Below are 14,329 nucleotides of genomic sequence, written 5' to 3' on the forward strand. Positions count from 1 at the left end.
TTTGTACTGACGTGACTCATTTGAACAGTTTTCCGACGTGATTATGGGGCCTCGACGGGAATCAACAGATTTTGAATGCATAGTGGTAGTTGGAGATAGGCACATGGGACGTTCCATTACGGAAATCGCTAGGGAATTCAATATTCCGAGATTCGAGGTGTCAAGCGTGTGTGAAGAACTCCAAATTTCATGCATCACCTCTCACTAAAGACAATGCAGTCGCCATCGGCCTTCACTTAACGTTTGCGTGCACTTGTCAGTGCTAACAAACAAGCACCCTGCGTGACATAACCACAGAATCCAATGTGAGACGTACGACGAGCGTACCCGTTACAACAAGGGGGAAAGATTTGACGTTAACGGGCTATGACAGCACACAACCGACTCGAGTGCCGTTGCTGAAAGCACGGCATAGTGTGCAGCGCTTCTCCTGACATTGTGGGCATATCGGTTTGACCCTACACGACTGTAAAATCGTGGTCTGGTCAAATGAGTCCAGATTTCTGTTGGTAAGACTTAATGGTAGGTTTCACATGTGCCAGAGACCCCTCGAAGTAGTGGCCCCAAGTGGTTCAAATGGTTCAAATGGCTCTAAGCACTATGGGACTTAACGTCTGAGGTCATAAGTCCCCTAGAACGTATAACTACTTAAACCTAACTAACCTAAGGACATCACACACATCCATGCCCGAGGCAGGATTCGAACCAGCGACCGTAGCTGTCATGCGGTTCCAGACTGTAGCGCCTAGAACCGCTCGGCCACCCCGGCCGGCACCCAAGTGGCAATCAAGGTGCTATGAAAACTGGCGGTTGCGCCATAATGATGTGGGTTGTGTTTACATGATGTGGGCTCAGGTCAAACAGAACCTGTCATTGGCTGGAAATGATTAGGAGCAGCCATTCATTGAGTCCATGTTTCCGAACAGTGACGGAATGATTATGGATGACGATGCGCGTAGACACCGGACCGCAACTGTTCGTGACTGGTTTGAAGAACGTTCTGGAAAAGTCGAGAGAATGATCTGGGCACCCGTCGAACATTTATGGGATGTGAAACATCCTGGCAGATTAAAACTGTGTTCCCGACCGAGACTCGAACTCGGGACCTTTGCCTTTCGCGGGCAAGTGCTCTACCAACTGAGCTACCGAAGCACGACTCACGCTCGGTACTCACAGCTTTACTTCTGCCAGTATCTCGTCTCCCACCTTCCAAACTTTACAGAAGCTCTCCTGCGAACCTTGCAGAACTAGCACTCCTGAAAGAAAGGATATTGCAGAGACATGGCTTAGCCACAGCCTGGGGGATGTTTCCAGAATGAGATTTTCACTCAGCAGCGGAGTGTGCCCTGATATGAAACTCGCAGGAGAGCTTCTGTGAAGTTTGGAATGTAGGAGACGAGATACTGGCAGAAGTAAAGCTGTGAGGACCGGCCGTGAGTCGTGCTTCGGTAGCTCAGATGGTAGAGCACTTGCTCGCGAAAGGCACAGGTCCCGAGTTCGAGTCTCGGTCGGGCACATAGTTTTAATCTGCCAGGAAGTTTCATATCAGCGCACACTCCGCTGCAGAGTGAAAATCTCATTCTGGATTTATGGGATGTAATTGAGAGGTCAGTTAGAGCGCAAAATCGTGCACCGGCAGTTATGGGCGGCTATAGATGTAGTTCCTCGCAATATTGCTGCAGAGGACTTCCAACTTGTTGGGTTCATGCCACGTCGAGTTGTTGCACTGTGCCGGGCAATGTGAGCTCCAACATGATATTACGAGCTGTTCGTTTCTGTGTTCAAAATCTGGATGATTATTGGTGTATTTTAGCTGGATCTTGTGGTTCCGCCGAGTGAGTTATCTTGTAATAAGTGTTCACAAGTAATGTTTTAAGACGTTCCTTCGGAGCGATCTTAATAACTGACAAACAGTTGAACTGTGAAAATATTACCAGCCAACAGTCACCAGGGCTTTAGTCAAAATAAAATTGTCAGAAGGTACGGGTTGGGATCCAGTCGCACCTTGGCTGCCGATTCAAATTATAAGGTTGGTTGCTTTTAAGTAAGCCTTATCATTGTCATATTGTTTGCTGTTTTGCGATACAGCACTTCAGATTACTTTTGATAAGATTAAAATCTTATTGAAGTTAAGATTCAAGGTCAAAAGAATTTTCAAAATTTGTTGATTTTGCTACATAAATTTTCATGGTGAAATGCACCATCTGTAAAACACAGTTTAGATATTATCAAATAAACAGGTTGTATGGAAAGAAAGTTATATTGTTGGTTCCTCCCTTCCGCGTTTTCCTTAATTCCAGTAAGTACCACGTATCAGGTTCTATACTCACAATCTTTTAAATTCGGTTCTTGAAGATTTCTAATTACGCTCTCTCGGTAAAGTTTACGTATATTTTCGATAGTCTGCCCGTTCAGGTTTCTATAGCATTTCTATTACACTATCTCACGAACCAAATAACCTTGTGATAATTCGTGCTGACCTTCTCTGTAGACGTTCCATATCCCCTGCCAGTCCAATTTGGAACGGGTCCCACATCCCACACACTTGAGCAGTATTATAGGACAGGCCGCACGAGTCATTTGTAAGCAATCTCTTTTGTAAACTAATTGAATTTACCTAGTATTCTGCGAAAACCAAAGTCTACCATCTACTTTACCCACGATTCAGCCTTTGTGATTATTCCATTTAATATTCCTACTAACAAGGGAACCTCCCCATCGCACCCCCCTCATATTTAGTTATAATTTGGCACAGTGGATAGGCCTTGAAAAACTGAACACAGATCAATCGAGAAAACAGAAAGAAGTTGTGTGGAACTATGAAAAAAATTAGTAAAATATACTAACTGAGTAGTCCATGCGAAAGATAGGGAACATAAAGAAGAATGAGAGAGCAGGAGCGCCGTGGTCCCGTGGTTAGCGTGGGTATCTCCGGACCGAGAGATCCTTGGTTCAAATCTTCACTCGACTGAAAATTTTACTTTCTTTATTTTCGCAAAGTTATGATCTGTCCTTTCGTTCATTGACGTCTCTGTTCACTGTAATAAGTTTAGTGTCTGTGTTTCGCGACCGCACCGCAAAACTGTGCGATTAGTAGACGAAAGGACGTGCCTCTCCAATGGGAACCGAAAACATTTGATCGCAAGGTCATAAGTCAACCGATTCCTCCACACGTCTGATATATTCTATACGACACTGGTGACGGCATATGCGTCACATGACAGGAATATTTTGTCGACCCACCTAACTTGCACACCTGGCGAATGGGTAAAAAGATTCTTCTACCTTGCCCGATTTAGGTTTTCTTGTGGATGTGATAATCACTCCCAAAAAATTGATGAAAACATAAGAGTTTGTCACATAAACTGAAAATAAAAAATTGAACTGTTCACTCGAGGGATGACTTGAACCTAGGACCTCTCGTTCCGTAGCAGCTCTCGCTAACCACGGGACCACGGCGCTCCTTGACTCACATTGTCCTTGACGTAGCCTATCTTCGCGTGGACTACTCAGTTTGTATATTTTACAAATTTTTTTCATAGTTCCACACAACGTCTTTCTGTTTTCTCGATTGATCTGTGTTCAGTTTTTCAAGGCCTATCCACTGTGCCAGCTTATAACTAAATCTGAGGGGGATGCGATGGGGTGGTTCCCTTGTTAGTGTTACACGCTGGTATTTGTGTGAACTGACCAATTCCCACTGCGACTCATGGATGTTACAACCATAGGATACCTCATTCTTTTATTTGTTTGGCAAAACCCTGAGTTCATTTCTGAACACTTAAAGCAAGTTGCCCGTCTTTGCACCACTTTGTAATCTTATCGAGATATGACTGAATCGCTGTGCAGTCTCTATTTAATTATAGATAACCGCATCATCTGCACAGAGTCTGAGGTTACTGTCAACAAGGTCCGCAACCTCATTAATATAGAAAATCAACAGCAAAGGTCCCAACACACCCGTAGTTACTTCCACATCCAGGACAACTTGCTGAGATCTACCTACCAAACAATACTCAGTCCGGTCAAAATTTCTCTAGGTATCCCGTACGATGGTACTTTTGATTATAAGCGTCGATATGGTGCTGAATCAAATGCTTTTTTGAATTCAAGAAGTACTACATCTAACCGACTGCCTCGAACGAAAGCTTACAGTATGTCATATGAGAAAAATGCAAGTTGGGTTTCACCAGTATGAACTCAGAATCTGTTGTAAGATTCTACACCAAATGGTCGTCATCGATATTGCACAGTAGTTATGTGGATCACTTCTAACATCATTCTTGCAAACGGGCATGGCCGACGCCTTCTTCCAACAGTACCTGTGTACTGATACTGCTGCGTTACGAGGTACAGTAACAAACCTGTGCCGCCTCCCGGTTCTAGGCATTTCAGTCCAGAACTGCGCTACTGCTATAGTCGTAGGTTCGAATCTTGCCTCGGGCATGTATATGTGTGATGTCCTTGGGTTGGTTAGGTTTAAGTAGTTCTACCGGTATGTCTAGGGGACTGATTACCTGAGATGTTAAGTCCAATAGTGCTTAGAGCCATTTGAAACATTTGAGCAAACCTGTAGCAATTATTACAGTAAAAGTAGCATTCTTTGCTATCGAACAAGAGGTGACCTCGGGAGTCACCTAGATTTAGATTTTCTACGATTTCCCAAAAGCGTAAAAATGAAACGCTGGGCTGGTTCCTTTGAAAGTGCACTGCCGACTTCCTTCCACAAAAAGAGACTGTGCTCCGTATCTAACAATCTCGTCGTCCTTCTCCTTTCATTTAGAACGTACACTCGGGTTACAAACACCAAGATAAATTAAACATTAATTTCAAAACAGTTTTATCCAACAGGAAATCAATCTAAAACCCGTATTTAAAAGTAACATGTTTAAGAAAAGCGCTGACCAACCAAATACAGTAGAATATTTCGTAAATGGTACAGTAAATGATTTAAAGAAATATTAACTTTGGGCCACGCGGGATTAGCCGAGCGGTCAGAGACGCTGTAGTGATGGATTGTGCGACTGTTCCCGGCGGAGGTTCGATTCCTCTCTCGGGCATGGGTGTGTGTGTTTGTCCTTAGGGTAATTTAAGTTAAGTTGTGTAAGCTTAGGGACTGATGACCTCAGCAGTTAAGTCCCATAAGATTTCACACACATTTAAACATTTTTTATTAACTTTGGCAAAATTTTAAAAAGTATATTCTTGTATGTTGTTCTAGTATGCAGTTTAAAATTATAATGCTCGATGGAGGACGCATTCCGAAAAAAGGACGACAATATCAGAAGCCCAATTTCAAATTAGCAATCACACTTCGCAGTCATAATTCACTGCAAATTCTTTGAACAAAGGGCAGTGCGTTATTGACCTTCAAAGTAACAGTGGTGAAAACACAGTCATATCATCATCCATGTGAGCCTCTAACGTTGGATATTTCTACCGAATAGTTCCCCTGCAGTCATTTGAGACCGACTGCATAGCAGCACAAAATACCAGTCCAAATTTGTGACTTTATTTTTTTTTTCGCAACGAGTATAATGTTTTTCGTCACACTACATCCGCAAGGGATGGAGTTTCTTTTTGCACCTTTCCATAAATAAACTTATTCAGCGGTGCAGCATGTGTCTTAAGTTTATGTTTTCTGCTTTCCTAGAGTCGAATCTAGATTCGGCCACGACTCTATGCTTGGCTGGGCGCGAAAATCTGCCACAAACAGCCCGCGACAAACAATTGCGGCAATGAGTACGAACAGTGAATCAGTGCATATTAAGCTATAAAAAAGGTGTGCTGTCACGGGCTACACGTCTGTATCAGCTGTGTTCAGGAGACGGTCTGACGAACACCAGCGTCGTGATAAAATTGGAATGGCAGGCAAGGATACGTCGCGCAAACTGTGTGTTGTGTTTCTGTGCATCACCTGTCATTGAATTACTTGTAGCCCTCATCGCAAGCTAAGCCACACACTACAGTGTTGATTGTAAATACTTATTTCTCTTAATATTAATTACACGTAACCAATACGTATCAAAGGATTCTCTTCAGATTTTTTCTCGCCCCAAAGTTCCTCAACTTCATGTTTGTAATCATTATTGTGTGTGCTGCTTTTATTCTACACTGAAAAAGTGCATACACGAAACTAAGTTCTGTCACAATTGTGAAGTAATATTTAATTCGTAATTATGAATATACAGAAGACTGGAAAGTAAAATTGTGCATGGGTTAGATGACGATCAGTTTGGCTTGAGGAAAGGTAAAGGCCCTAGAGAGGCAGTTCGGACTTTGCGGTTGATAATGGAAGCGCGTAAAAAAACAAGACACTTGCTGTCCTGCAGAAAGCATTCGACAGTGTAAACTGGTGACGGATGTTCGAAATCCTGAAGAAAACACGGGTAAGCTATAGGGAAAGACAGGTAATACACGAGATGTACAAGAACGAAGAGGAAAAAACAAGTGGCAGACCGAAAGCGAAGGTCTTGGATTAAAAAGTGTGTAAGACAGGGATATAGTCTTTCGGCTCATCTATTGAATCTGTACACCGAAGATGCAATGACGAAAATAAAAGAAAGGTTAAAGAGAAGAATTGAAGTTCAAGGTGAAAGGATATCAATCCTAAGATTCGCTAATGACTCTTCTATCTTCAATGAGAGTGGGTAAGAGTTACAGGACCTGTTGAATGGCATTAACAGTCCAATGAAGACAGAATTTGGATACAGCGTAATTCTAGAGACAGAAAAGTAATGAGAAGAAGCAGAAATAAGAGCAGTGAGAAACTGAACATCAGAATTAATGATCACGAAGTAGATGAAGTGCAGGAGTTCTGTTACCTAGACGACAAAATAAGCCACGACGGATGGGGCAGGGAGGATAAAAAGAAGTAGACTAGTACGGGACTGCTAGTATTCAACACAGATCTTCGTTTGAGCAAGAAATTTCTGAGAATGTATGTTTTCAACACAGCATTCTAGGGCTGTAAGACATAGACTGTGGGAAAACCGGAAGAGAAGGGAGCATCATCACTTAAAGATTTGGAACTACAGAAGAATTTTGAAAATTACGTTAACTGATAAGGCAATGAATGAGAAGGTTCTACTCAGAATCGACGAAGAGAGTACTTTATGAGAAACACTGACAAGAAGAAGGGGCAGGATCATGGGAGACATCTGGGAATAGCTTCCATGGCACTAGACATAGCTGTAGAGGGAATTAGCTATTTGGATACATCCTGCAAATAATGGCTACTGTAGGATGAAGAGGTTGGCACAGGGGAGGAATTCGTGACAAGCCTCATCAAACCAGTCAGAATATGAATGAGTAAAAAAAAAAGAAAAAATAATAATTGAAATGTTTATGATTACTGCTCAGTGCAACAATGACTACAATTAAGAGAGAACCTCGCTTGAATCCTATCAACTCAGCTATTTAATATGTCCAATGGTCAACGAAAGGCAGTGCTGTAAATTAGCAATTTATTACCCAATATTTCACACATCAATCGGAAAAATCTCATTCAGTTGCTTGTGTTACTCGTCTAGCAGTCAGAAATACGTTGAGAAGGAAGTAAAATCTAAGGCAGCTACAATGCATTCACATCACGTGTACGTTGGGTTGGTTGGCGAGCTAACAACTGACTAAAGAAAGAAGGTCGTGTGAGCTGATGATTTGGTTGATCCAATAGTGATGGAACCGCCCACGTCTACCAAGGGGACGGTTGTGGCTAGATGTCATCGCCGACTGTGTGCGAATTTCCAAATAATGTCCATCATACATCTGCTTTGGCCTCCGCATCTCCACGTCATCGTATTTAACAGTTTTAGAGTCAAGTCTACTTTCCTATTCAAAAATTATAGATCTGATGAAGTAGTTGTAATTTATTTTCAATAAAAAAAATATACGGAATGCTCCAAACTAAATAGCCGGTATAGTATTCAGGCGGGACCTGGAGATTTGCCATCTAGTAAAGGAGAGACTAATTTCTGAGTCATAAAGCACCAATTATATAAACAAATACAGGCCTACTAGAAGAACATAAGGAATACTTGCATTGAACTTCATGTGCTACGACGATAGGCGTTGAGGTGTTGACAGGCATGAGATGTTGTTTAGTGTCTGGCACCGTCCTCCACGATATGTAGCAGTACACCAACCAATGACACGAGCGCAAGGCTGACTGTATTCTCGCCACGGTACAGCGTCAGTTCTTCTGGAAGATGGCTGGTTCAAATGGCTCTGAGCACTATGGGACTTAACATCGATGGTCATCAGTCCCCTAGAACTTAGAACTACTTAAACCTAACTAACCTAAGGACAGCACACAACACCCAGCCATCACGAGGCAGAGAAAATCCCTGACCCCGCCGGGAATCGAACCCGGGAACCCGGGCGTGGGAAGCGAGAACGCTACCGCACGACCACGAGATGCGGGCTTCTGGAAGAAATACAGTATTTATGGCGATGCAAAGTAAGACTGTTAAAACGTAAAAACAAAGGTATAAAACCGTTACAAATTAGTGTTAATTTTTGAAGGAATCTGGACTCTCTAGCCTGATCAAGATCATCCAGGCATCGGAAGCACTGCACTAGTTCCGGAGACGCCACGCCTGGCAAAACCTATATTTCAATTAAAACAAACTAAAATACCCACGCAGAAATCAGTAATAACTATCTTTGTTACCACTGTTAACATATGTACTAGGATGAAACCCAGGATGTATTGAAGACATGGGGTGCAAGAACTTACTACGTAGTTAAGGTAGTATGACTGCCAATTTTGTAAGAATTTTGTAAGAATAATAGCCGTCAGGGACTTGGGTGGGAAATTTTATTCCTCTGTAATACGTCAATACTTATAATAAAACATTACAGCTACGGTTTGCTGTGATTTCTAGACGGTAAAAATATTAAAATTATTATTACTGTAAAGTGCACTGTATTATTTCTCTAATGTTCAATGTAGTTGAGGAAACCATTCACTACTGCACTTGTTACATAACAGTACACTGCAGTCAGCACACTTAAGCTAAGAAATTTCAAATTTTTAGTCATGCAGAAGCTTAAACTACAATTGCTACTTAAAGAACCTGATAGTAAAATGTAAGTTTGACCATAAACATAATTTTGCAATGCATAAGAAAATATGTTGGTCGGTATCGTGATCGATAAAGAGCTGCTTTTATGCAATATGTCAAGGGAAAAGTCGTTGTGCCAAGATTGTAGATTCGTAAAACGGAAGCAAGAAGCAGAGTAGGTGGAAAGCACATTTAATGAGTAATGTGTCGTAAGCTTACAACTCGTGATGTAGGTCTAGATAAAGAAAACTATTTTTTGGCAATGATATGCTGCACCATCCAAAGTGAAAGTAATGTTTACACTCACATAAAAAAAAGTTTTCAATCACCTCGGTTCCAAGAGTTTCGGAACCTGTATACAAAATTGGAAAAGAGGTCAACATAAACATCATTTCCGCCCTTTTCATTGCTGATGAAAACCGCACATTGCATGTTGTACCACCATACAGCGAGATTTACAGAGGTGGTGGTCCAGATTTATGTACACACCAGTACCTCTGATACCCAGGAGCACGTCCTCTTGCATTGATGCATGCCTGTATTCGTCGTGGCATACTATCCATAAGTTCAATAAGGCACTGTTGGCCCAGATTGTCCCACTCCTCAACGGCCATTCGACGTGGATCCTACAGAGTAGTTGGTGGGACACATCTTCCATAAACAGCAGTTTTCAGTCTATGCCAAGAGTGTTCGATAGGATTCATGTCTCGCGAACATGCTGGCCACTCTAGTCGAGGGATGTCATTATCCTGAAGGAAGTCATTCACAATATTTGAACGATGGGGGCGCGAATTGCCGTCCATTAAGACGAATGCCTCGCCAATATACTGCCGATATGGTTGCAGTATCGGTCGGAGGACGGCATTCACGTATCGTACATCCGTTACGTCACCTACCACGACCACCAGAGGCCGCACATAATGCCACCCCGAAAACAGCAGGGAACCTCAAACCTGCTGCATTCGCTGGACAGTGTGTCTAAGGCGTTCAGCCTGACTGGGTTGCCTCCAAACACGTCTCTGCCGATTGTCTGGATGAAGGCATGTGCTACACTCACCGCGCGACCGCTACGGTCGCAGGTTCGAATCCTGCCTCGGGCATGGATATGTGTGATGTCCTTAGGTTAGTTAGGTTTAAGTAGTTCTAAGTTCTAGGGGATTGATGACCTCAGAAGTTGAGTCCCATAGTGCTCAGAGCCATATTTTGCTACACTCATCGGTGAAGAGAACCTGATGCCAATACTCAGCGGTCCATTCGGCATGTTGTTGGGCCCATCTGTACCGCGCTGCATGGTGCCGTGGTTGCAAAGATGGAACTCGCCATGAACATCGGGAATGAAGCTGCGCGTCATGCAGCCTATTGCGCACAGTTTGTCATAACACAACGTCTTGCGGCTGCACAAAAAGCGCTATTCAAGATGGTGGCGTTGCTGTAAGGTTTCCTCCGAGAGATAATCTGTAGTTAGCGGTCATTGACTGCAGTAATAGCCCTTTGGCCGCCTGGACGAGGCATGTGATTGACTTTTCCTGCCTCTCTGTATCTCCTCCACGTCATAACAACATCGCTTTGGTTCACTCCGAGACGCCTGGACATTTTCGTTCTTGAGAGCCCTTCCAGGCACAAGGTAACAATGCGGACACGATCGAACCACTGTGTTGACTTTCTAGGTATGGTTGAAGTACAGACAACATGAGCCATGTACCTCCTTCCTGGTGGAATGAATGAAAATGATCGGCTGTATGACCCTCTCCGTCTTACAGGCGCTGCTCATGAATGGATGTTTACATCTTTGGACGGGTTTAGTAACATCTCTGAACAATCAAAGGGACTGTATCTGTGATACAATATCCGCAGTCAACGCTATTTTCAGAAGTTCTGGGAACTGCGGTGATGCAAAACCTTTTTTGATGTGTGTCGTTATGTATTCACTGAAGATTAAAACATGTATATCACGGACTGAAGATAGGTGAGAGCCCGTAACGCGTATCGGCGTAATTAAAAAAAGTAAAGATTCTGGTTGCTGTGTTTCTGTAAATCCATAAATAAATAGCTTTCGGCTCAATTACACTACTGTCCTGACAGTTTGAAGACATTCACCAGGTACGAAAACCCTATCGACTGTTTCCACCCTTGTATAAATTGTGAATGTCTGAATATGAAGTCTCCTACTCACACGCTCAGATAAATGCAAGATTTGTACCCAAGGTGTGTATTTACTCATTGTCCCCAGCGACAGTGGTTTGTAGAGTCATTATCTTGTTGCTATTTCATCTAACGTCATGCATGTCATTAAGCTGAAGTTCTCTTCGAAAGCAACATGATACAGTAAAACGTTTACAGGTCCATTAAAAAATAGTGATATAATTCGGTAGCTATAAACGTTAAAAAGGTACTTGCATACATCAAAGAACAGAATATACGGGGTGGAGCTGAGGGAAGATAAGTTACTCTCTCACCTGTTTTTCGTATATGGAAAATTATTAAAGATTTTTTTACAACCTTACTCACCTTCAGCGAGACTCTAGAAAGTTAAAAGCATCAGCAGACGTGGTAGGGCGCTAAAAGCATGAGGTATTTTTATAGTTCTTAGCTCGCAGAAACGTCATGTTTGGAGTTGAAAGGAATTGGTGGTGAGCTAGTCCCTGAGTAAATCTTCCTGGACAGATCCGCAGCTGTACAGGGCAGACAAGGCAGCCCCTAGTCAAGACGGGTTCCCTGTATGACAATGCCAAGCTACCTTCCGTGCTGCCAGTGTTAGGCTGCGCTGGAGGCTACGGACTGAAGGGATGCGTCTACATAGTGGAGTCGTAAACCGGGCATTGTGTGCAGTGCCACGCTTAATAAAATTTCACAAGTTTTCCTGTTCGCCGATACTGCTAATAAACCTGTGACCCACTTCCATCGCCCGCGTCAGTCGTATAAGAAACACCGGCGTCTGAGAAATGTTTAGAGATAGAATCTTTATTACACGTCATACGTCATAGCTACGACTAACATGCTCCAAGGCGCAGGCAATTTAGATAAGTATCTTCACTTGACTTCACTTCCAAGTGATTTACACTGGGGAGCCTGTGTTGAAGTTCGTACGGTACCGACAGTGTGACTTGAAACAACTCGGGCTACTCGTTTGCCGAGGGCACACTTATTCGTTTTTGGTTTCCGAGTCTTGACGTTTGGTATCCTTGTGCGCTCTGTCGTATAAGTGAGCCAAATTGGTCCTCGGTATGACCAGGGAACAGGTGCGTCACACACTGAAATCTACAGTGGTTTTAGGGCTCTGGTAGGGACTAAATTGCGATCCGTCTGCCTGATCGCTACACCGCGAGATTTTTGCATTTCTTTCGTGGCCACGATCGATTCACAGGTGCGTCTCGCCACCACCGCACACTTCTCGCCGGATACAACTTACATAACAGTACGAAGAAAACAGGGTAACGTACTGCTGCGCCGGCCTTGTCAGGGCGTATACAGGGTGTTACAAAAAGGTACAGCCAAACTTTCAGGAAACATTCCTCACACACAAATCAAGATAAGATGTTATGTGGACATGTGTCCGGAAACGCTTAATTTCCATGTTAGAGCTCATTTTAGTTTCGTCAGTATGTACTGTACTTCCTCGATTCACCGCCATTTGGCCCAATTGAAGGAAGGTAATGTTGACTTTGGTGCTTGTGTTGACATGCGACTCATTGCTCTACAGTACTAGCATCAAGCACATCAGTATGTAGCATCAACAGGTTAGTATTCATCACGAACGTGGTTTTGCAGTCAGTGCAATGTTTACAAATGCGGAGATGCCAGATGACCATTTGATCTATGGATTAGCACGGGGCAATAGCCGTGGCGCGGTACGTTTGTATTGAGACAGATTTCCAGAACGAAGGTGTCCCGAGAGGAAGACGTTCGAAACATTTGATCGGCGTCTTAGGGAGCACGGAACATTCCAGCCTATGACTCGCGACTGGCGAAGACCTAGAAAGACGAGGACACCTGCAATGGACGAGGCAATTCTTCGTGCAGTTGACGATAATCCTAATGTCAGCGTCAGAGAAGTTGCTGCTTACAAGGTAACGTTGACCGCGCGACAGTATGGAGAGTGCTACGGGAGAACCAGTTGTTTCCATACCATGTACAGCGTGTGCAGGCACTATCAGCAGCTGATTGGCCTCCACGGGTACACTTCTGCGAATGGTTCATCCAACAATGTGTCAATCCTCATTTCAGTGCAAATGTTCACTTTACGGATGAGGCTTCATTCCAACGTGGTCAAATTGTAAAATTTCACAATCAACATGTGTGGGCTGACGAGAATCCGCCCGCAATTGTGCAATCACGTCATCAACACAGATTTTCTGTGAACGTATGGGCAGGCATTGTTGGTGACGTCTCGATTGGGCCCCATGTTCTTCCACCTACGCTCAATGGAGCACGTTATCATGATTTCATACGGTATACTCTACCTGTGCTGCTAGAACATGAGCCTTTACAAGTACGACACAACATTTGGTTCATGCACGATGGAGCTCCTGCACATTTCAGTCGAAGTGTTCGTACGCTTCTCAACAACAGATTCGGTGACCGATGGCTTGGTAGAGGCGGACCAATTCCATGGCCTCCACGCTCTCCTGACCTCAACCCTCTTGACTTTCATTTATGGGGGCATTTGAAAGCTCTTGTCTGTGCAACCCCGGTACCAAATGTAGAGACTCTTCATGCTCGTATTGTGGACGGCTGTGATAAAATACGAAATTCTCCAGGGCTGCATCAGCGCATCAGGGATTCCATGCGATGGAGGGTGGGTGCATGTAAACGGAGGACATTTTGAACATTTCCTGTAACAAAGTGTTTGAAGTCACGCTGGTACTTTCTGTTGCTGTGTGTTTCCATTCCATGATTAATGTGATTTGAAGAGAAGTAATAAAATGAGCTCTAACATGGAAAGTAAGCGTTTCCGGACACATGTCCACATAACATATTTTCTTTCTTTGTGTGTGGGGAATGTTTCCTGAAAGTTTGGCCGTAGCTTTTTGTAACACCCTGTAGATCCCAATCGCGACTTGCTCTCAGCTGCACCTATATTGAGGTCAAAAACTCCCCAGCGTCAGGTCAATTCAGACTGGATTATGGTCATTGTTAGGGCCAGAGTACTTGACTCATTTCTGCCATACAGGACCCTTGTCCATTGTTCTCTTAACCTGTTAGTTGTTAACAGCATTCAATCAATAACTGTAATTTATTTCTGTGTTTTTCTTTTGAAAATTAAA

General features: G+C 43.4%; 1 non-coding gene across 1 annotated transcript; it reads right to left on the reverse strand.

Moving 5' to 3' along the window:
• Positions 1-1,077: 1,077 nt before the first annotated feature.
• On the reverse strand, positions 1,078-1,152 carry Trnas-cga (transfer RNA serine (anticodon CGA)). The gene has a single exon. It is a non-coding gene; the product is annotated as a tRNA-Ser (tRNA).
• Between the last annotated feature and the right edge of the window lie 13,177 nt (positions 1,153-14,329).

Source organism: Schistocerca nitens, chromosome 7 (assembly GCF_023898315.1).
Source record: "Schistocerca nitens isolate TAMUIC-IGC-003100 chromosome 7, iqSchNite1.1, whole genome shotgun sequence".
Taxonomy (NCBI): domain Eukaryota; kingdom Metazoa; phylum Arthropoda; class Insecta; order Orthoptera; family Acrididae; genus Schistocerca; species Schistocerca nitens.